Source organism: Scomber japonicus, chromosome 17 (assembly GCF_027409825.1).
Source record: "Scomber japonicus isolate fScoJap1 chromosome 17, fScoJap1.pri, whole genome shotgun sequence".
Classification (NCBI taxonomy): domain Eukaryota; kingdom Metazoa; phylum Chordata; class Actinopteri; order Scombriformes; family Scombridae; genus Scomber; species Scomber japonicus.
Window position 1 is genome coordinate 3,882,268 of NC_070594.1, and position 24,353 is coordinate 3,906,620.

Genomic DNA, 24,353 nt, shown 5'->3' on the forward strand with positions numbered 1-24,353 from the left:
ATGAAAAGGGTTTAACCCATACTCTAATATATTGTAGATGGAAAGAGGCAAAAATATATATTTATTTGTATGAAAATATTAATTATTACTTCTTCTTTATTCACGTCTGTATTTTTTAATCACTAATTTCGCCAATTTGTAAACAAGGACAAAGTGCCTTTGTTCCTATAGTACATGATGCCTGAGGGCTTCCATTTCTTCTGTGTGCAAGTTGTTGTAAATAAAGATTTTTTTGTCAGACTGGCGTGATTTTCCCTGACTGCACAACAAGTGGAAAGCAGCCGAACACCTGCTCTGCTCAGGTATATATTCATCAGTCAGAAGATAGAAAGACCAGACTTGGTGCAGAGTTTGTTCGATGTGTACTCTCAGACACATCAAAGATCACCCTGATTCCTTAAGAGCCGACCGTTGTTACTACCTAAAACACACAGCGATGTTTGGCCACTTCATATCTATCCTATTGTGATGAAGTCAACAGAGCCACATCATCTGCAAAAAGTAGAGAGAAGCAACTCTGAGGTCGCCAACTTAGACACTCTCCTCCCCCTGCTGCACCTTGAGACTCTGTCCATGAAAATCAGAAACAGAATCAGTGATAAGAGACAACCCTGGAAGAGCCCAACACTCATGGAGAATGAGTCAGACTTAATGCCGGAGAATGTGGACACAGCTCTCTTTTAAGGACCGAATGGTGGACCGAGAAGTGTTCCTTCCACTGCCCAACACTGTTCCTAGTCTCCAGTAGTTCTCCACCACTGCTGAAACCAGCCTTGCCTTTCCTTCCTGAGATGCCTGACAGTTAGCCAGAACTTCTTATAGGCCAAGTTAAAAGTCCTCCATTACCTCCCCAAACTCCTCCACACACTATGTTATCTTCAACCACCACCTGAGCTACCACCTTTTAGCCCTGTGGTACCCATCTGCTGCTTTAGAAGACCCTTGGGCCTCCTTCACTCCTCGTGTCCACCAGTACCGGTTTCAAGGGACAATGATGACCTTCCAGTCACAACTCTGAGCAGCTTCCTCCACAACTGAGGTCCCAAATATGGCCCACTTGGATTTCATGTCCCCAACCTCTTCCACAATCTCATGAACAAGGACTTCTGCTAGACATTCCTAGTCAACCCACACTACTTGTTCGGGTCTCCCAGGCCTGTCCATCAGCCTCCCCAGCCAACTGATCCAATCAATGCCAGTTGAGAGCTCTGTTCTTCCTCCTACAAACATGTAGTTGCAAGGAGGCAACCTACTCATTCCACAGAGAGAACTTAACAGTGCTACACTCAGCAGGGGACTCATGAGTATCCAAACCCCATCTGGCGCCTCTCAGCCTGGGCAACCCCAGAAAAGAAGAGAGTCCAGCCCCTCTCCAGGAGTTTCCAGAGCTGGTGCAAGCCCAACTATATTTAGTCGGTAACTTACAATGCCCAGGTCCCCACCATTACGGAAGTACCCAACCTGAGTCTACAGGACAGCAACTCCATGTTATTTCTCCATGGGTCAAGGCCTAGCCACCAGACGCTAACCCTCCCAGGTCTGGCACTAAGGGAGTGACCTGGTCTCCCACTTCCAGGTGAGATTCCCACATGCCTGAAATGCCCCTTCCTTGAGGTCTGTGAATTGTTCTTGTTGTGGACCCTGACCTGGGACCAATTTGCCTTGGGGGACCCTACCTTAGGTTGCTATTGCCTCTGACAGCACAGCTCCACTTAAACCCCTCAACTACCATAATGTGATGATTCTTGTAGGAGATGCTGTGCTTTATATGGTTGTAAATGTAATCAGTCCAAAACCCAACACGTGCTTCTAAGATGTCACCTTCGATTGGTGCATCTCAAGAGTCTCGTCTTTATTTGAATTTCTTTGTATTACATTACAATTAGGGCTGTCAAACGATTAATTTTTTTAATCGAGATTAATCGCAGAATTTCCATAGCTAATCACGATAAATCACGTTTTGAATTGCATGTTTAAAATCCTGTTATTTTACATTTCAAGGCAGTTTTAAGCCCATAATGTAAGCATTTCTTACCACAGTGTCTTAACTGGGAATCAATCACGGCTCTGCTGCGACTCCCACACTCCAAAATGGTCCTTTGGTGGAGCTGAGGCTGGCTTGGCTGCACCTGGGTGTTTAGCGTGGAGGTGCTAACTCAAACTCCACGTACTCCGGTGGTAGTTAAACTCCGTTTGACACAGGTTGCATTTTACTTTTGACTTGTCAGCTGAACCGTCTGGAAGTTTTTTAAAGTTAAACAAGCCGTTCAAAAGTCCAGTAGCTTTCCATCAGCGCGGTAGGTTTACTGCAGGAGGCCACTTCAAAGCATAGCGCTACAGCTAGAGGAGCCGTCTACGGGGGAGGAGAAGGGACAAAAAGGCTTGCAACATTAAAATGCCATTAAAAAAAATGAACGCGTTATGGATTGCATTAATCTAATCGCGATTAACGCGCTAACGCTGACAGCCCTAATTACAATACATCAATTATGGGGGGAAAAAACCAACAGATAAATCAATATAGAGAGTTAGTTGCAACCTTAACATCAGTCCTACATTGTACCAAGTCCAGTAAATAAACGATCCCAGTAGCAGCTGCAGTGTAGGATACATGTCCAATAATAGACGGACACAAAGGCAACAAATTTCCAAACATACAAGTCATTACTATGTTTTTCTTTTAGTTACCTGTCTGTCCATTCATCCACTTACTGTAATTATGGAGATACTGAACAGAGCGTAACAGGGAACAGTTGGTGTTCTTGCTTTTGTCCGGCCCTGCAGCACATTGACTTACAGTCAATAATAGACCCCAATAGAATCCTTATCTCCTCTGATTCAAAGACCTGGTGTCAAACAGCAGAACACATGACTCTTTAATGGCTGAACTCGGAGATTACAGGACGGAAACACAATTGAAGACAGCGGATCAAAGCTGGGGGCTTTATATTTGCAATTATTTGGTTTCTCTGCGGCACAATGGAGGGAGATTAAAGTGTTTACCAAAATGTTACCAGAGCCAACAAAGAGAGACCGACAGAGAGGAACGGAGGGAAGGAGGGAGGGATGATGTCTTTGAGTAAACTGTTAATATCACACCATGGTGACCTCAGTACAACATGCCTCCTCTTGAGTTTGTCCACTTAAAGTCGTGGACCAGATGGGGACACAATAAAACCATAAGATTAAAAGAGAAAAGATGGTTTGTGTCGTCAGTTTCCTCTTAACTGACACTAACACTTGAGTGAAAAAAACTTAAGACCTTTAATCTACATTTAATATCTTGATTTGGAAAAATGTATAAATTCATTAAACATTAAATGACTGCAATAATCAACATGATCATGTAACACATCATCGTGTAGCTCCACAAATTCATCAAAGAATCCCATTTACATAGATTTTTCCAACAGAAGCCTCCTTTGATTACTGTACAGTCATTGGATGCAGGAATTAGGCATGGGCCAGTATGAGATTCTGGCGGTATGATAACCATAAGCACAAATATCACAGTTTCACGGTATGGTGGTATTGTGATTACAGCTCTAAAATGTTCCTAAAAGGTAGAATAATAAAGACAGACATGTTAATTTAACCTGAATCTGTAATGACAGTGTGAGGGGTCGTGACACTCTACGCTGCAGCTGCACCACCTGAGGGATTTCTGACCAGCACTTCCTGTCTTTGACCAGCACTTCCTGTCTTTGACCAGACAAAAAACCTTAGGAATGGTATGACAGAAAATTGGCCGGTTTCGGTTATCGTGGCTTTTTCAAATCGCGGTATACCTTGAACACGGTTATCATCCCATGCCGAGCAGGAATACAACATTATATTAATCTTCAAACAGCAATAACAACCCATGCTGCTCTTTAGGATTACCTTTACATTTGCTAACCTCTTGAAATTATAAGTATTTTTATATAAATTATTCATTCTTTCATATTTTTGCTATTACATTTGAAACAATGACAAAATCAGACATGTTTGTATTAATAAACCGGATGGGCTTCACCAGAAGGTACTCTAAAAAGAAATAGAAGATTAAATGCATTTTGCTTTATATTTTCCTTTATATCACGGTCTGAAAAAGTTCAATGAGTAAAGGTTGTGGTTACCATTTGTCAAGATATTTTTGTACAATAAGATTATGTAGAAACCATGTAGAAAGAATTTTATATGGACAGTCTTCATATGGTTTTGATGCCTAACTGGTAAAACCCACAATACTAAACATGTTGTGTATGTATTGTGGTGTATTTGCATGTATATTTAAACTTTTTATGGAACTAAATTAAAAAATATATTGTTATATTAATTTTCCCCAATATTACACAACTTACTGTGCTAACTTACAGTAGCCTAAAAAAGTAATTAGGACATATTTTATTGGTGAATAGCTCTGGTTTGAATAGAAAGGGTCTTTTGAATATGAATCTCAGGTGCCAGAAGTCTTGATTTATCATTTATCATATACTGTTATCTTTGGAGATTTTCAACATCATAACAAAAACTATTCATTTGTCTAAATACCCCCAATTAAATAAACATAATAAATAGTTAATGTGGTTAAAATATTGAATAAATCAATTACTATATGGTATTTAATTGTCTTTATTCATGTTTTCAGGGAGGAACTTCATATCAGAAGTCAATGAAACTGAGAGGCCACTGCTAAACATTTAATAAAAACTCAATTAAGACAAATAATGGCATCAGTTTGTCTAAATACTCCCAATTAAATAAACATAATAAATAGTTAACCCTTAAACAGGCAGGAGTGGGAAATCCTAATTTGATGTTACTAGTTATGTCATTCAGACCTAAAGTAAAACATTTCCACTCATATTTTTAATATATTTTGGATTTTATGAGTTGTATCTCCACCAGGATGCTTTGCCCTTATTAAGGTATAAAATGGTCATAATGGTAAAAACACTTAAATGTGTTATTTAACATAGAAAAGTGATTCATTCTGCTCATTAATATCACACATACTAGTTTCTAAACTGATTTTTTATCATTTCTATCAAAGTATAAACCTACCACAAGCTTAAATTCTACCAATTAAAGGCACATATACAATTAAACAACCACCTTAACCAATCATGCTCCTTAAAGAGTCTGTATCTCCTGGTGCACGCTGCCTGTTTAAGGGTTAATGTGATTAAAATATTGAATAAATCACACAAAAATACTATTTTATTGCAGGTTTTTTTTGTCTTTATTCATGTTTTCAGGGAAGAACTTCATATCAGAAGTCAATGAAACTGAGAGGCCACTGCTAAACATTTAATAAAAACTCAATAAAGACAAATAATGACATCAGTCGGACAGGTTTAGATGAATGGCTGTGACGTCATCCTCCCCCACCCACCCTCCTCCTCCTCCCTTCTTGATTGGTTTTTATACGTTATCTACTCAGGGGGAAAAATCCATTTCAGGTGCTCATGCAGCGGCACAGGGGACAGATGGTGGCATATGTAATGATTACAGAATCCCCACGTTAAAATACTTTAATTACTAAGTCAATAATGCCTGCAACAATTGCCGGACCTTTAGTGTAAAAACAACAGAAGGCGGAAGGCAAACTTTGGGCCAATGTTTAACCAGAACTTTGCATTAGAGCTGATTGAGACAGCCTCCATATGTCTCTCTCTTTCTCTCTCTCACTCTCTCTCTCTCTCAGGTAGTTTTAGTGTCACACAGGTTGTGCTCCAGATAAAACTGCGCTCATATGCAGTATATCTGTTGTATTTGATGCATAAAAACAATAATAATTTTACTATTGTCAGAATATTAGACTCTCTTTATCTCAAGAGTGTGATGAAAATGTACATATTGATTATTAACTTTAGAGACAGAATAAAGAAATGGTTGCAATTCATATAAATGACTTATTAAACTGTTTTTATTTTTATTTTACATATTAAGGAAGGAATTTATTTGATGGTCCACAAAGTTTGGATTTAAAATAGTTAAACTCATCAAGATATAAATAATAAAAAAGTCAATCCAGAATAAAGGGATGTAGTTTCAACCACTAAAATCTTGAATTAAATGATAATATCAAATAAATATCTAAAAAAATATATTTCTTTATTGACTAATGACAAACTGTGAACATGTGGTAGACTTACTGTTTGTTTTGCAATGCCAGAGTTCGGCCACTAGATGGCACTGCAGCACTGATAAATTATCTCAGTAATAATATATTTCCATGTGACTTTATACTTCCACTCCACTACATGTCATAGGGAATATTGTACTTTTTTACACCACTACATTTATTTGACAGTTTTATACTTTTCAGATGAAGATTTAACACAATGGCTAATATAACAAGCTTTTAAAATACAACACATTCTTAAATTGATTCTTATCTTTAAAAAAAAAAACATATTTATTTCTTTATTGATTAATGACAAACTGTGAACATGTGGTAGACTAGAGGAGTCAAACTCATTTTCATTCAAGGGCCACATACGGACCAATTTGATGATCTGGGCCGGATCATTAAAAAGATGGAGGGAAGGAAGGAAAGAAATAAGAAGGGAAGGAAAGAAAGACAGACAAAAAGAAAGGTAGGAAGAAAGGTAGGAAGGACAGATGGAAGAAACGGAGGAAGGAAGGGAGGAAGGACAGATGGAACGAAGAAAGGAAAAAAGGAAGAATGGAAGGACAGATGGAAGAAACGGATGAAGGGAGGAAGGACAGACAGAAGGAAGGAAAGAAGGAAGAAAGGGAGGAAGGAACGAACGAACAAAGAAAGGGAAAAAGGAAGGTAGGAAGGACGGATGGAAGGAAAGAAGATGGAAGAAACGGAAGAAGGAAGGAAGGAAGGGAGGAAGGAAGGACAGAAGGAAGAAAGGAAGGAAGGAAAAGACACAGAAAGGAAAGTGGGCCGGATTGCACCCCTCGGCGGGCCGGTTCTGGCCCATGGGCCGCATGTTTGACACCGCTGTGGTAGACTCACTGTTTGTTTTGCAATGCCAGAGTTCGGCCACTAGGTGTCACTGCAGCACTGATACTGTCTGAGGATAAATTATCTCAGTAATAATATAATAAAGTGCAGTGGTGGAAAGTATGTTTATTTAAGTATTTCCATGTGATGTTACTTTATACTTCCACTCCACTACATGTCATAGGGAATATTGTACTTTTTTACACCACTACATTTATTTGACAGTTTTATACTTTTCAGATGGCGATTTAACACAATGGCTAATAAAACAAGCTTTTAAAATACAATACATTCTTAAATTGATTTTTATTATGATTTGACTGACTTAGGCTATGACTCAGAGAAGGATTACAATTTTTGGTATCAGTATTAGTTTGGTTTCTTCATATCACTTTTAAGTTTTTAACCCCCCTGTACTGAGGAGGCTTTTGGCTTTATCCTGCTGAATGTCCATGTCCCATTTTTATCATCAATTTCTCACCAGAACCAGAAAGTTCAGTTACGGAGGAACCACAGTGAATATTTCATTCTGTCTGAATGGAACTTTAATCTTTATTTAATTAATCTTATTTAAGTCATAACTTGTTTAAATCATAACATGTTACATCACAGCTTCTATTATTATTATTTATTACATTCAGAGTATAAAGTCAGACAGTTGTAGAGATATATATCGTTACACAGAGAGTCAGATACATTTATGTAAGGGGTGTGAATTTTATTTTATTTTTGTTTAGGGGGGGAAATTGTGAATGTTTTTGGGGGATGTGGGAGGAAACCTGAGATCCAGGAGAAAACCCACGCAGGCACGAGGAGAACATGCAAACTCCACACAGAAACAGAGGTGTCTCTGTGAGGCTGTAGTGCTACTCACCGAGCCAACGTGCTGCCCTAAAGATAGAAGAAAGGTTAGGAAAGTTAGAAAGGGGGGTGGGGAAAGGAGAGAGGGTGGGAAGAGGGAGGGGATGATTGAGAGAGGGTGGGAGTTAGGAGAAGGGTGGAATGAGGGAGGTTTGGGTGGGGAAGATGGGACAGTGGAAATTGGAATTAAGGTGGGATGAGGAAGTTTTTAGTGGGGAAGATGGGATCGGGACACTGTGATTAAGGTGGAATGACAGAGGTTTGGGTGGGGAAGATGGGGGACAAGAAGAAGGGGAAAGAAGGGAGGGTGGAGAGGTTAGGAAAGGGGGGTGGGAAGAGGGAGGGGATGATCGAGAGAGGGTAGGAGTTAGGAGAAGGGTGGAATGAGGGAGGTTTAGGTGGGGAAGATGGGATGGTGGGCATTGGGATAAAGGTGGAATGGCTGAGGTTTGGGTGAGGAAGATGGGGGGACAAGAAGAGGGGGAAAGAAGGGAGGGTGGAGAGGTTAGGAAAGGGGGGTGGGAAGAGGGAGGGGATGATCGAGAGAGGGTAGGAGTTAGGAGAAGGGTGGAATGAGGGAGGTTTAGGTGGGGAAGATGGGATGGTGGGCATTGGGATAAAGGTGGAATGGCTGAGGTTTGGGTGAGGAAGATGGGGGGACAAGAAGAGGGGGAAAGAAGGGAGGGTGGAGAGGTTAGGAAAGGGGGGTGGGAAGAGGGAGGGGATGATCGAGAGAGGGTAGGAGTTAGGAGAAGGGTGGAATGAGGGAGGTTTAGGTGGGGAAGATGGGATGGTGGGCATTGGGATAAAGGTGGAATGGCTGAGGTTTGGGTGAGGAAGATGGGGGGACAAGAAGAGGGGGAAAGAAGGGAGGGTGGAGAGGTGAAGAGTGGAGGAAGAGGAAGCTATATCACTACAACTTCCTCCACCCTATCGTTGGGCTCATTTCTTCTCTTAAATGTCCTCCACCTCCAAAAACTCCTCTTCTCTTCATTTTCAAGTTTTTTGGCTGCCTTTTCCTCCTTTTCTTCCTTTTCTTTTTGTTGTTTGTCTGCCTTATCTTGTTTTGCTTTCTCTTTTTTTGCTGCCTTATCTTGTTTTGCTTTCTCTTTTTTTGCTGCCTTATCTTCTTTCACTTTAATTTTTTTTGCAGCCTTTTCTTTTTCTTTATTTTTGTTGTCATCATCAGTCTTAGGTCCTTCCAGTTGGTGAAAGAACTCCTCCAACTGGGTAACTCTGTCCTCTGTCCTTGTAGCCAGGTCTTTTTTATATTTGGCCTCCAGGGAAATATATTCAGACTGTTTGCTAATCAGTCTTTCCTTAAGCTCCTTGTTTTCATGTATTAGAGCTAAAATGTCCAAATCCTTTTGGTGCAGCCGCTCCTCTAGCTGCTTAATTTTGTGCTGCAGTTCCTCCTGCAGCTGGACAACCACTTCAGCCTGTTGTGGTGAGCTTGGCACTTCTTTTTGCCGTGATGTACTTGGCACTTCTGGCAGGTGTGGGGTGTTAGGCATGCGTGGAGCATTGTTAAAATTTGTCGTGCGTGCTGTGCTACTATGTACTGTCTGTTGTCTTGTGTTGGCATGTTGTCTTGCCTGGTGTGGTGGTTTTCGCCAATGTGGTGCAAACCCCGCCATTTGTGGTGCATTTGTCATATGTGGTACATTGGGGAAACCTAATACAGGTGGTATGTGTGGCCATCCTGTGTTGGCAAGACCTGCCATGTTAGGTGCGATAGGCCATCCAAATGGGGGTGGTATGTTTGGAAAACCACCCGTGTTCTGTAGGTGCGGCCATCCTACTGGTAGGGGTACGTTGCCACCTATCCCGTTGAAACCTATCATATTTGCTGCCATGTTGAAACCTATCATTTGTGCTGCCATGTTAGGCATGAATGGCCATCCAAATGGGAATGGTAAATTGGCAAAACCTGCCTGTTGTGGGCCGTTTGGCATTCCTGCCTTGTGTGGGCCGTTGGGCACTTCTGCCTGGTGCGGGCCTTTGGGCACTTCTGCCTGGTGCGGGACTTTGGGCACTTCTGCCTGGTGCGGGCCGTTGGGCACTTGTGCCTGGTGCGGGCCGTTGGGCACTTCTGCCTGGTGCGGGCCGTTGGGCACTTGTGCCTGGTGCGGGCCGTTGGGCACTTGTGCCTGGTGCGGGCCGTTGGGCACTTCTGCCTGGTGCGGGCCGTTGGGTACTTGTGCCTGGTGCGGGCCGTTGGGCACTTCTGCCTGGTGCGGGCCGTTGGGCACTTCTGCCTGGTGCGGGCCGTTGGGCACTTGTGCCTGGTGCGGGCCGTTGGACACTTCTGCCTGGTGCGGGCCGTTGGGCACTTCTGCCTGGTGCGGGCCGTTGGGCACTTCTGCCTGGTGCGGGCTGTTGGGCACTTCTGCCTGGTGCGGGCCGTTGGGCACTTCTGCCTGGTGAGGGCCGTTTGGCACATCTGCCTTTTGTGGGCCGTTTGGCACATCTGCCTTTTGTGGGCCGTTTGGCACTTCTGCCTGGTGCTGGCCGTTTGGCACTTCTGCCTTTTGTGGGCTGTTTGGGATTAGGAGTCGTGGTTGTTGCCATCCCACCAGATGTGGTGCCTTGGCAAAACCTGCCATTTGCATTGCTTTAGCGCGTGTTGCCTGGTTTGGGCGATTGCTCTTTTTAGCCATGGCTTCAAGTAACAAAAAGCAGCAGCAGTTTGTATGTAATGGTCAGTTGGTAGACTAGCTGTCTGTAGTAGACTGTATTGGTGGGTAGAGGATCGTAGTGGTCCTTGGTAGACTGTACTTAACTCTGGAACACAATACTTGGTTTCAGTTTAAGAGAGTGAATATGATGGAACTCCAGTCCTACTTCAGTCCTACTTCAGTGTAACAAAAGTGTGATGTCACAATAGTTCTAAGACATTAAAGCCTTTGATGTCTTAGAACCATTATGACATCATTTTACAAAAAATGTAGAAATGACATCATACGGAACTGATGACACGTGCACACATTTGAGGTAATGTGACATGATGGCAGCACATCCAGATTTCAGAATAAAAGCATCATATTTGGAGAAAACTTGCAGCCTGATGTAGGTTTACTATTTCCATTCTACACTGATGATCAATTAACATTAATCTATTCCACATCTTGTCACCCAACTGATATGGAAAATAATGAATACAACTTTATTTGTATGGCGCTTAATGTAACAAATGTTAAAATAGGGCAAATATAAAAGTGTAAGAATAAAGAGATTAAATAACCTGATGGATTAAATACATGTAAAGGGTTTCCTATGAAAGAAGCCAAACTGGTTCCAGTTCCAGTTCCAGTTCCGATGGGCAGTCTTCCAAAGTAACTGCAAAGGTGTGGCCACAGTCCTTCCTTCCTTCCTTCCTTCCTTCCTCCTTCCTCCCTTCCTCCCTTCTTTCCTTCCTTCTTCTTCTTCCTTCCTTCTGTCCTTCTTTCCTCCCTCCCACCTACCTTCCTTCCTTCCCTCCCTCCTTCCCACCCTCCCTCCTTCCTTCTTTCCTCCCTCCCTCCTTCCTTCCCTCCTTTCCTTCCTTTTTTCTCCCTTCCTTCCTTCCTTCTGTCCTTCTTTCCTCCCTCCCACCCACCTTCCTTCCTTCCCTCCCTCCTTCTCTCCTTCCTTCCTTCCTTCTCTCCTTCCTTCCTTCCTTCTTTCCATCCTTCCTTCCTTCCCACCCTCCCTCCTTCCTTCCTTCCCTCCTACGTACCTTCCTAACTTCCCTCCCACCCTCCCTCCTTCCTTTCTTCCTTCCCACCCTCCCTCCTTCCTTCTTTCCTCTCTTCCTTCCTTCCTTCCTTCCTTCCTTCCTCCCTTCCTTCCTTCCTTCCTTCCTTCCTTCCTTCCTTATTTCGTTTGTTCCTTCCTTCCTTCCTTCCTTCTGTCCTTCTTTCCTCCCTCCCACCTACCTTCCTTCCTTCCCTCCCTCCTTCTCTCCTTCCTTTCCTTCCTTCCTTCCTTCTTTCCTTCCTTCTCTCCTTCTTTTCCTTCCTTCCTTCCCACCCTCCCTCCTTCCTTCTTTCCAAGGAAAAAAGCTTTAGTGAGCAGATGTAATTCTCCAGTAATCCAGTAGATGGCAGCAGATCCCCGTTTTAAACCTCCACCAGCAGTGAAGGAGACAAATCTCTGTGAATATAAGAGTCAGAGGGCAGATTGTTTTTTTCTTTAACCCTCCTGTTATCCTCGAGTCAAGGCAGGAAGGGAGGAAGAAGGAAGGAAGGGAGGGAAAGGAGGAAGGAAGGGAGGGAAGGGAGGAAGGAAAGAAAGAAATGAGGGAGAAAGGAAGGGAGGAAAGGAAAGAAGAAACGGAGGAAGGAAGGAGGAAAGAAGGAAGGAAGGAAGATAGAAGGGAGGAAGGGAGGGAGGGAGGAAAGAAGAAGGAAGGAAGATAGGAGGGAGGGAGGGAGGAAAGAAGGAAGGAGGGAGGGAGAAAGGAAAAGAGAAAGGGAGGAAGGAAGGAGGAAAGAAGGAAGGAAGGAAGATAGGAGGGAGGGAGGGAGGAAGAAGGAAGGAAGGAAGGAGGGAGGGAGGGACGGAGAAAGGGAAAGAGGAAGGGAGGAAGGAAGGACAGAGGAAAGAAGGAACAGTCAAAACAGACGGAGTCAAGTAGTAATTCTCCAGATCGCCACTAGATGGCAGCAGATCCCCGTTTTAAACCTCCACCAGCAGTGAAGGAGACAAATCTCTGTGAATATAAGAGTCAGAGGGCAGATTGTTTTTTACTTTAACCCTCCTGTTATCCTCGAGTCAAGGCAGGAAGTGAGGAAGAAGGAAGGAAGGGAGGGAAAGGAGGAAGGAAGGGAGGGAAGGGAGGAAGGAAAGAAATGAGGGAGAAAGGAAGGGAGGAAAGGAAAGAAGAAACGGAGGAAGAAAGGAGGAAAGAAGGAAGGAAGGAAGATAGAAGGGAGGGAGGGAGGAAAGAAGAAGGAAGGAAGATAAGAGGGAGGGAGGGAGGAAAGAAGGAAGGAGGGAGGGAGAAAGGAAAAGAGGAAGGGAGGAAGGAAGGAGGAAAGAAGGAAGGAAGGAAGATAGGAGGGAGGGAGGGAGGGAGGAAGAAGGGAGGAAGGAGGGAGGGAGGGACGGAGAAAGGGAAAGAGGAAGGGAGGAAGGAAGGAAGAAGAAGGGAAAGGAGGGAGGAAGGGAGGGAAGGGAGGGAGGGAGGGAGGGAGGAAAGAAGGAAGGAGGGAGGGAGAAAGGAAAAGAGGAAGGGAGGGAGGAAGGAGGAAAGAAGGAAGGAAGGAAGATAGGACGGAGGGAGGGAGGAAAGAAGGAAGGAGGGACGGAGAAAGGGAAAGAGGAAGGGAGGAAGGAAGGACAGAGGAAAGAAGGAACAGTCAAAACAGACGGAGTCAAGTAGTAATTCTCCAGATCGCCACTAGATGGCAGCAGATCCCCGTTTTAAACCTCCACCAGCAGTGAAGGAGACAAATCTCTGTGAATATAAGAGTCAGAGGGCAGATTGTTTTTTTCTTTAAGACACATCTCTGGAAATGTGTTACGGTACATCAAAGCCAAGGTCACGGTTAACTTAAAAATGAACTGAAATTCAGTATGTGATTAAAAAAAACTATTCACTACTGTATTGATTTGTTTGTACAGCAGTTAAAGCTTTAAAGGTTTCATTACATTAAAAAAACAATTTAACATAATTTGTAAATGATAATAAATGTGAGGTAACAGTATTTGTCATACAAAACTTCTCTCCTAAATTCCTTCCTCTTTTCGTCCTTCCCTCCTTCCTTCCTTCCTTCCTTCCTTCCTCCCTTCCTTCCTTCCTTCCTCCTTTCCTTCTCTCCTAAATTCCTTCCTCTTTTCGTCCTTACTCCTTTCCTTAGTTCCTTCCTTCCTCCTTTCCTCCCTCCCTTCCTCCCTCCCTACTCCCTTCCTTTCCTTCCTCCTTTCCTCCCTCCCTCCCTACTCCTTTCCTTTCCTTCCTTCCTTCATTCCTTCCTTCCTTCTCTCCTTACTTCTCTACTCTTTTCCTCCTTCCTCCTTTCTTTCCTTCCTTGACCTGAGGACAACAGGTTGCAGCTCACTTTTTTAAAAATGTTTATTAAATGAACAGTGAAGGTGTAGACAGGAAATAAAGACAGAGAGACAGAGACAGACAGAGAGAGAGAGAGAGAGAGAGAGAGAGGGAGAGAGACAGAGAGACAGAGAGACAGAGAGAGAGAAAGATGAGTGTGACATCCAACAAAGGTCTACGCGTGTGATCGAACCGAGGACAGGAAACAGTCGACTGGCAGCTCGCTCCGCAGGTCACATTCTGATGAAGAGCACCACTTGTTCTTGTAGCTGTTTTGTAATCGGCCAGAACTGAGAAGCGTGAATGAATGAGTGATTGAGAGGCACTCAGGTGGTACTTGTATTAACCATTCTACTTAACAAAGTACTCCGTTATTAAAACATGACCCAGTTGAACCGCTTCTGAAATCCACGTGTCGATATTACAACAGAGTGAAGAGTTTTTCTTCTTCTTGTTCAGCAGAAGAAAAAAAAAGGAAAAAGGAAACACTAGATGGAAGATTTATGATGAGCATTCAAATTCAATCCAACAAAAGAAATTCAACATATACAAGACTCATTTAACTTTTCTGGAGATACTTAACCTCAGCTGTTGTCCTCGAGTCAAGGAAGGAAGAAAGGAAGGAAGTATGGAAGGGAGGAAGAAGACACAAATATGGAAGTAAAGATATATTTAAAGGCTATAATCAATCGACAGTGTGTAATATCAGAGGTGACTCTTGTGGTGATGAATTTACATCACCCCCCCTTGTGGCCCAATTGTTGAAAAACGCGCGCTAAAGTGCCCTCTTTGTAGCCAAAACGTGTGCTAAGGTGCCCTCTTGGGAGCCAAAACGTGTGCTAAGGTGGCCTCTTGGGAGCCAAAACGTGTGCTAAGGTGCCCTCTTGGGAGCCAAAACGTGTGCTAAGGTGGCCTCTTGGGAGCCATAATGTGTGCTAAAGTGCCCTCTTGGGAGCCAAAACACGCGCTAAAGTGCTCTCTTGGGAGCCAAAATGTGTGCTAAAGTGCCCTCTTGGGAGCCAAAATGTGTGCTAAGGTGCCCTCTTGGGAGCCAAAACACGCGCTAAAGTGCCCTCTTGGGAGCCAAAATGTGTGCTAAAGTGCCCTCTTGGGAGCCAAAATGTGTGCTAAGGTGCCCTCTTGGGAGCCAAAATGTGTGCTAAGGTGCCCTCTTGGGAGCCAAAACGCGTGCTAAAGTGCCCTCTTGGTAGCCAAAATGTGTGCTAAGGTTCCCTCTTGGGAGCCAAAACACGTGCTAAGGTGCCCTCTTGGGTGGCAAAAGGTGTGCTAAGGTGCCCTCTTGGGAGCCAAAACGCGTGCTAAGGTGCCCTCTTGGGAGCCAAAATGTGTGCTAAAGTGCCCTCTTGGTTGGCAAAATACACTAAACTGCGCTCTTGGGAGCCAAAACACGCGCTAAAGTGCCCTCTTGGGAGCCAAAACGCGTGCTAAGGTGCCCTCTTGGGAGCCAAAACGTGTGCTAAGGTGCCCTCTTGGGAGCCAGAACGTGTGCTAAGGTGCCCTCTTGGGAGCCAAAATGTGTGCTAAGGTGCCCTCTTGGGAGCCATAATGTGTGCTAAGGTGCCCTCTTGGTAGCCAAAACGTGTGCTAAGGTGCCCTCTTGGTTGGCAAAGACAGCAACAACCTTCAGTGGCGAGAACGTGCTGTATGTGCCCTTTTTTTTCTTTTCGCCACTGTGTGTGTGTGTGTGTGTGTGCGTGTGTGTGTGTGTGTGTGTGTGTGTGTGTGTGTGTGTGTGAACCATGTTGCTTGAATCTGTGGCGGCAACCCTGTTAGCATAGGCCCTGTTCACACCTGGCATTACAATGTGTTTTGGGTGATCTGAACACAAGTGGACAGCTCTAAGTACACAAGTGAATACACCAGAGACACACTGATGATGATGCTCAGACCGCATTCGGAGGCCGTCTGCGCTGCACATGGCGGCATTCTTTTAGCAGTGTGTCCTTAATGTGTCCTGAACCATACTGAAGGACCACATACTCAACTGACGTCCTCTCTAAGAAGTATGCACTCATTTGTGTGCCAACTTCATTTTGAACAAGAGGCCACAACAAAAAGTAGAATGGATTCTCATGGATGGAGTACATATATATATATAGCTGTCTGATTTATATTTGGGGCTGAAGAGTTTTGATTTTGCAAGCGACAAGATCTTTGCAAACTCCTTTTTCTTCACAGGAAGTATACTGCTGGCTGCCTACCAGTAATTAAATGCACATTCGGTCTGTTTATATTTCCATAAAGAGCAAGGAAGTTACATATAATAATAATAATAATAATGCATTTTAGAAGAAGGAAGAAAGGAAGGATGAAAAGAAGGAAGGAATGAAGGAAGGAAGGAAGGAAAGTGGGCCAGATTGGACCCCTCGGCAGGCCGGTTCTTGCCCACGGGCCGCATGTTTGCTCTACGTGTATTAAGCTGAGATCTATCTATCTATCTATCTGTCTATCTATCTATCCATCTATCCATCTATCCATCTATCCATCAATCCATCTATCCAACTATCTATCTATGTAACTATCTATCTATCCATCTATCCATCTATCCATCTATCTACCTATCTACCTACCTATCTACCTATCTACCTATCTACCTATCTATCTATCTATCTATCTATCTATCCATCTATCCATCCATCCATCTATCATGTGATTGCATAGTCAGTGTGAGACATAGTATTTTCAGGCGGGATTTAAAGGTGGAGACAGAGTCCGAGAAAGCTCCATAGGCGGGCGGGGGGGGGGGGGCACAGAGCTGGTTGGCAGAGGAGGATCGGAGAGTTCGGGAAATACGGTCACTCGAGATTTCTTTCTAATACCAGGTGTGAACTGACGCAAAGCTGTCCACTTGTGTTTGGATCACTCGTTAATCCCGGGTGTGAACGGGGGGCATAGATTCAGTTCAAGGGTCTTTGAACTCAGGGGCTACACAATTTCACTGAATGTAAAATCCTTCAAAAAGGAAAACAGAATTTGAATGGACTCCCAATTTTAATAGCGTTTTTTGATTCACATCTCCTCTTCGCCTTTTCCTAACAAAAAAAAAACGGAGCGATGTTGTAAGGAATAATCGTCCTTTTTTTTTTTTTTTTTTTTTTTGGTCGTGAACCTTTTACTTTCAGCCGTAATAGCACATCTTATTGTTTCACTGAGATTGTGTGTATTGGTTTTTGTTCTACGTCGCTGCAAGTTGAAGGTCAGTCTCCTCCATAAAGTGGGACCACGACAATACTTCACACAACCGAGAGCAAGAGGTGTGGGCTCTGTGTTGTCCAAGGTTCACTGCTCAATCAATACCACACTGTCAGGCCTCAATTCAGAAATGTCCCTCTCTTCTGAAAAAAAAAAGGGAAGAATGATTGCTTTCTGCAGCTACATCACTCAGGGTTTCATGTCAGTCTTCTTTTTGTGACCGAGCAAAGAAAAGGAAAATCTAATTTTACTTAATTCATGTACACACTATATTCCGGATGAATGTATTTTTTAATGTGTTCAAATGTCTTTTGTGTGTCTGTACCCTTTTTTTCTTTACTCTTACAATCTGTGGATGTTGTCGATTTACTTTATCATGCCAATTATTATTTTTTTAGTTCCCTTGAAAAACAGATTACCAGAGATCATCCCTTTAAAATACAGGTCAAACTAAATAAACAGGACATGAACGAGGCGGTTTTATTAGTTGTAGTGATGAAAAGACTGCAGATGGATAAGATTAACTGATGACCACAATCAATTAGAGGATTACAAAAGTCATTTTTTTCTTTTCTTTCTTGTTCATTGGCAGAAATAATAGCATTGCTCAAAGCCTGAACACTATTGACAACACAAAAATCAATTTATGTTGGCAACACATTAGGTGGAAATAAAAAGCTGTAAAAAAAAAAGCTGTTCAAGTATTTTAGAAACAATTGAAATTGTAACAAAAAGAAAATATCAAGGCCACCAAACGTCCTCTGAAATCAGTCTTAACTGTAACTGAAATACAAATGGAAATTGCCAAGTCTCATGTCAGCAGTTTTCTACCTCAACTGCCTAAAACTTAGTTAATGTTTAATATTTAGTTAACTTGGGTGCATTTACATTTGTTTGAAGGCTGATTAATGTACATTTCCCCTTCTCAATAATACCTTAGCATTATTGGTTAACCCTTAAACAGACAACGTGCACCAGGAGATACAGACTCTTTAACCTTCCTGTTGTCCTCCCGGGTCCTTCCTTCTTTCCTTCATCCGTCCTTCCTTCCTTCCTTCATCTGTCCTTCCTTCCTTCCTTCCTTCCTTCATCTGTCCTTACTTACTTCCTTCCTTCCTTCCTTCCTTCCTTCCTCAGATCTAAGTTCAGCTGTTAGGGTAAATGTTCCCTCCTTCTGTCCTTTCTTCCTTCCTTCATCTGTCCTTCCTTCCTTCCTCCCTCCTTTCCTTCCTTCCCTTCCTCCCTCCTTTCCTTCCTTCTTCCCTCCTTTCCTTCCTTCCTTCCTTCCTCCCTCCTTCCTTTCCTTCCTTCTTCCTCCCTTTCTTCCCTTCCTCCCTCCTTTCCTTCCTTCTTCCCTCCTTTCCTTCCTACCTTCCTTCCTTCCTCACTCCTTCCTTTCCTTCCTTCTTCATCCCTTGCTTCCCTTCCTTCCTCCTTTCCTTCCTTCTTCCGTCCTTTCCTTCCTTCCTTATTTCCTTCATTCCTTACTAGTAAGGTCTGTTTAAGGGTTAAAGACCATGTAAAGTGAATTCAAACATTTCTCCAATAGTGTTCAAAGCCTGAACACTATTGGAAAATCATCTTTCAACATTTTATTTGCTTTTATTAGGTAAGGTAAGTTTTAATATGCTGATCTCTCTGCCACAGCAAAAAAAAAAAGTCTTAATTAAAAGATTATTTAATACTTATAATATTAATCCAATATTATGTGCTAGTTCTCATATCTTACCACCAGTAAGTAATCAGTTTGAGGTTTTTCTAGTGAACAAGAACCCGATCGAGCCCCAGAATCTTATCATGGTCATTTTCTATTATGGACAAGAAAAACCTCCAATTATTTCTCCTTCGACAACATGTCATCTCTTTGTGTATTTTCAATTACAGCCTCGCTGGGCAGAAGGTCCTGGTACATGGACGCAGAAAGATGTTGCATTAGAACCCACTATGGTAAACTATGCAACACTTTTTTTCTTCAGACATTGTTCATCAAATTGAGTTGCATTTTCCTTTGATTAAAGCATTGCTTAAGTGACTTGCCCTTGACTGGACCATTGTACAGCACTGTGGTTTTGAAGGATGTGAAATTAAATGCACACTTCTTCTTAAACTACACACAGTGCAGGTATTTCATGCTCCGTGTAGCCATGGATTTTTACAACTGTTGTACATGAATGTGAAAAATATAGAAGAAACCCATTTTTTTTTTTTACCGTCTACATCCCACATCTGGTTCACATCTTCTCTGCTTTGGCTTCTGGGTAAAATTAATCAATTATAATGCAAAGCAGGTTAGCAGTGCTGTGTCAATCATACTCTCGTTATTAGCTGATAAGAAAGGCATGTCTTTGTCCTGTTGACTGAAAATGAAAATGTTTCCTCTTTGGGTGAGTGCTTGTTATAGAAGAACCTCTTTATCTGCCGTGGAAGTTGTCCGTGTGTCCGTGTCGATTGTCATGCCAGACAAACGAGAGGGTTTCTGTTTTACTGCTTCAAATATTTGAGAAATTGTTGTAAAATGGCTTAATTAGACCTTCGTCTTATTAGTTGTGAAGACAGAGGATTCTTGTTGTTCACGATTAGCACTTTGACTGATGAAATGAAATCCTTTTATCCTACTGATTAATGTCAAAGCTGGAGGAGACAGGTGTCCATCAAGGTTTGACACCATCATGGACTTTTATAACACATTTACAGAGTTTAGAGCACGGGTGTCAAACATGCGGCCCACGGGCCAGAACCGGCCCGCCGAGGTATCCAATCTGGCCCACTTTCCTTCCTGTCTGTTTTCCTTCCATCTGTCCTTCCTCCCTTTCTTCCTTCTGTCCTTCCTTCCATTCTTCCTTCCTCCCTTTCTTTGTTCCTTCCATCTGTCCTTTCTCCCTTTCTTCCTTCCGTCTGTCCTTCCTCCCTTTCTTCCTTCCATCTGTCCTTCCTCCCTTCCTTCCATCTGTCCTTCCTTTCTTTCTTCCTTCCATCTGTCCTTCCTCCCTTTCTTTCTTCCTTCCATCTGTCCTTCCTCCCTTTCTTCCTTCCATCTGTCCTTCCTCCCTTCCTTCTGTCTGTCCTTCCTTCCTTCCTTCCTTCCTTCCTTCCTTCCTTCCCTCCATCTTTTTAATGATCCGGCCCACATGAGATCAGATTGGTTTGTATGTGGCCTTTGATTAAAAATGAGTTTGACTCCTCTGGTTTAGAGGATATGCGGAGGGTCAACAGCCCTGAGGTATTACAGTACTCCTGATTTAAACTAGATAGAACAAGTCTATAACTGATTATTGATTACTTTCACATCATTTATCACAATCAATCTTTTATTAATCAATGGGTATTCCCCCCTTAACGGACCACAGTTTAATACATTTAGAAACTTATGCCAATTAATACTGGCATACATAAAGAAACTTAACTAAAGTCTATTGAAAGATGAAACAGAACATCAGAGTCTTGCTGGAAGAGTCTTTAAACGACCCTGAAATACAATCATATGTAAGAAAATGGGAATTCTTGAAATAGTTGAGAAACTATTTGATATACTTGGTAAAGAAAAGAAACTCTTACGGCTAGAAAAGAAGAAAAACATTTAATGAAGGAAGAGGACAAAAAGATAATTGTGGATTTGCAAAACAAGCTTGATGCCATCTTTGTCTGTAAAGCTCAAGAGTACTTACATCTGATCAAGGGTTAAGTAGAAGGAGAACAAAATACTAGAGAAAAGCCGATAAGAGAAAATGTAGAATGCGTTCTACATTTTCTCTTTCTAATTATTTCTTTTGAATATCATACTTGAGAATTTGAATTGAATTGTCTTTATTGTCATTACACTGAGGTCAATACAACGACATTTAAAACAGCTCCATCCTCGGTCATCACCCACACACACACATCTCCTACTTAATTAAAAGAGTTTGATAATGAACTCATTTGTTTCACTTTGACAAATCCCCAAACCTGAAGGTATGACAGCAAACTCTTACAAACTTTCTATATAAGGTTTTCTTGATGAGTATAATCTTCAAACATGTACAGTATGGCGCAATGGATCCCAAAGCTAGGTATAAATCTCAATGTTGCAGACAATCTAAGACCTATCATTAGGGCTGTTAGCGTTAACGCGTTAATAGCGATTAGATTAATGCAATCCATAAAGCGTTATTTTTTTTAATCGCATTTTAATTTTGCAAGACTTTTTGTCCCTTCTACTCCCCCGTAGACGGCTCCTCTAGCTGTAGCGCTATGCTTTGATGTGGCCTCCTGCAGTAAACCTACCGCGCTGATGGAAAGTAAGAGAGCTACTGGACTTTTGAACGGCTTGTTTAACTTTAAAACACTTCCAGACGCTTCAGTTGACAAGTCAAAAGTAAAATGCAACCTATGTCAAACGGAGTTTAACTACCACCGGAGTACGTGGAGTTTGAGTTAGCACCTCCACGCTAAACACCCAGGTGCAGCCAAGTGAGCCTCAGCTCCACCAAAGGACCATTTTGGAGTGTGGGAGTCGCAGCAGAGCCGTGATTGATTCCCAGTTAAGACACTCTGGTAAGAAATGCTTTACATTATGAGCTTAAAAATGCCTTGAAATGTAAAGTAACAGGATTTTAAACATGCAATTCAAAACGCCATTAATCTTGATTAACTATGGAAATTCTGCAATTAATCTCCATTTAAAAAATTAATCGTTTGACAGCCCTAGAAAAAACAAAAAGCTTTTATCCGCTCTGTGATCATCAACTTGAATAAACTCACTGTTACTGTCAGTGCTGGTTGATGTTTTCTGTTGGACTCTGCAGGAGAAGCTCTTTTCTCAGTTTGGTGGTCCTTACTCCTTTCCTTCCTTCCTTCCTTCCTTCCTTCCTTCCTCCTTTCCTCCATCCCTCCCTCCTTACTCCTTTCTTTCCTTCCTTCCTTCCTTCCTTCCTTCCTTCCTTCTTCCTCCCTTCCTCCCTCCTTTCCTTCCTTCCTTCCTTCCTTGCTTGCTTGCTTTCCTTCCCCCCTTCCTTCTTTCCTCTGTCCTTCTTTCCTTCCTTCCTCCCTCCTACTTTCCTCTCTTCCTTCTTTTCTTTCCTCCCTTCCTCCCTTCCATCCATCCTTCCTTCATTCCTTCCTTCCCCCTTTCCTTCTTTCTTCCTCCCTTCCATTCTTCTTTCCTCCTTTCCTTCCTTCTTCCTCCCTTCCTTCCTTCCCTCTTTCCTTCCTCCTTTCCTTCCTTCTTTCCTTCCTCCTTTCCTTCCTCCCTTCCTCCCTTCCTTCCTTCCTTCCTTCCCCCTTTCCTTCTTTCTTCCTCCCTTCCATTCTTCTTTCCTCCTTTCCTTCCTTCCTTCTTCCTTCCTCCCTACCTCCCTTCCTTCACTCCTTCCTTCCTTCTTCCTTACTTCTTTCCTACCTCCGTCCTTCCTTCCTTCCTTCCCTCCTTTCCTTCCTTCCTTCCTTCCTTCCTTCCTCCCTCTACTGCTTAATTTTCTTTTTTTTTATGGCAGAAGAAGAAGAAATAATTTACCAGAACGAATCCAAACTAAATCATTGACTGTTACTGACATTTAATAAAAGCTCAAAAATGTAAAAATGGACACACAGTTTTCTGTCTCCTCATGGCATCGTATCCTCTATCTGTTGTTTCAGGAGATATGCACACATGCACACACACACAGAGTCCAATGTACTGAGTCCAGCTGTCTCTGTCTCTGCCATTACTGTAAGAGAATACCCCGGCCAGCGCTCTAACCCACTCCATCAATCTCTCTCTGTTTGACAGAAACTATGCCCACCTGTTCTCCCACAGTCCACACGCAGAGACTCAGAGGCTGAAGCTCAACATGCAACTTCAGGCTTCAGGTTTGTTAGAGGGGTTGATGGAGGCAGAATGAAGTCAGTTCATTCCTCACGTGGCAAAATAATAACTGTCTTGAATGATAAAGGCATCAACTGCATAGTTTCGGGGCTCTTTTAACTAATTTAAACTAAGCTTCCCCCCCCCATGAGGACTTTCTACTTCAGTCAAGGTTCAAGTGTTTTTATTTGAACACTTTGATTATAGGATCTTTTCTTTTCTATACTTCTTCTTTTGTCTTTATTTTTTAATGTTTATATATTTTTATTAGGGAGGTTATTCAGTGTCAGGGTTTGCAAAGACAATTGAGTACTAAGTCACATTTACATAAATACATAATAATTTAGAAATATCTGCTTTAAATCTGATCCTAATAAAACTCATCTTCCTTCTGTTACTCTCACTATATTTCCCTTTACTTTATATTAGGGCTGTCAAATGATTAATTTTTTTTAAAGTATATTTTTTCAGGCTTTTTTTGCCTTTAATGTACAGGTTAGTAGAGATAAACAGGAAACAGGAGGCAGAGAAGGGGGAATGACACGCAGGATAAAACCGCTCGGTGCGGGATTTGAACCGGGGTCGCCTGCAGCGAGGACTGTAGCCTCAACACATGGGGCGGGTGCTCTACCCGCTGAGCTATGCTCAACACAAATGATTAATTTTTTTAATCGAGATTAATCGCAGAATTTCCATAGTTAATCGGGATTAATCACGTTTTGAATTGCATGTTTAAAATCCTGTTATTTTACATTTGAAGGCAGTTTTAAGCCCATAATGTAAAGCATTTCTTACCAGAGTGTCCTTACACCTGAGGAAGGAAAAGAACACAGGAAGGAAAGGAAGGAAGGACAGAAGGAAGGTAGGGAGTAAGGACAGATGGAAGGACGGACAGACAGACAGACGGAAGGAAAGAAGGAAGGACAGAAGGAGAAAAGGGAGGTAGGACAGGTGGAAGGAAGGAACGAAGTAAGGACAAAAGGAAGGTAGGAAGGACAGATGGAAAGAAGGAAGAACGGAAAGAAGGAAGGACAAGGAAGGAAGGAAGGAAGGAAGGAAGGAAGGACAGGTGTAAGGAAAAAAGGAAGGTAGGAAGGACAGGTGGAAGGAAGGAAAAGAACACAGGAAGGAACGGAAGGAAGGACAGAAGGAAGGTAGGGAGTAAGGACAGATGGAAGGAAGGCCAGAAGGAAGAAAGGAACGAAGGAAGGAAAGAAGGAAGGACAGAAGAAAGAAAGGGAGGAAGGACAGATGGAAGGAAGGAAGGAGCAAAGAAAGGAAAAAGGAAGGTAGGAAGGACAGATGGAATGAAGGACAGAAGGAACGAAGGAACGAAGGAAGGAAAGAAGAAAGGAAAAAAGGGAAGAAGGAAAGGAAGGAGGGAGGAAGGAGGGAGGAAGGGAAGAAGGAAAGGAGGAAGAACGGAAAGAAGGAAGGACAAGGAAGGAAGGAAGGAAGGG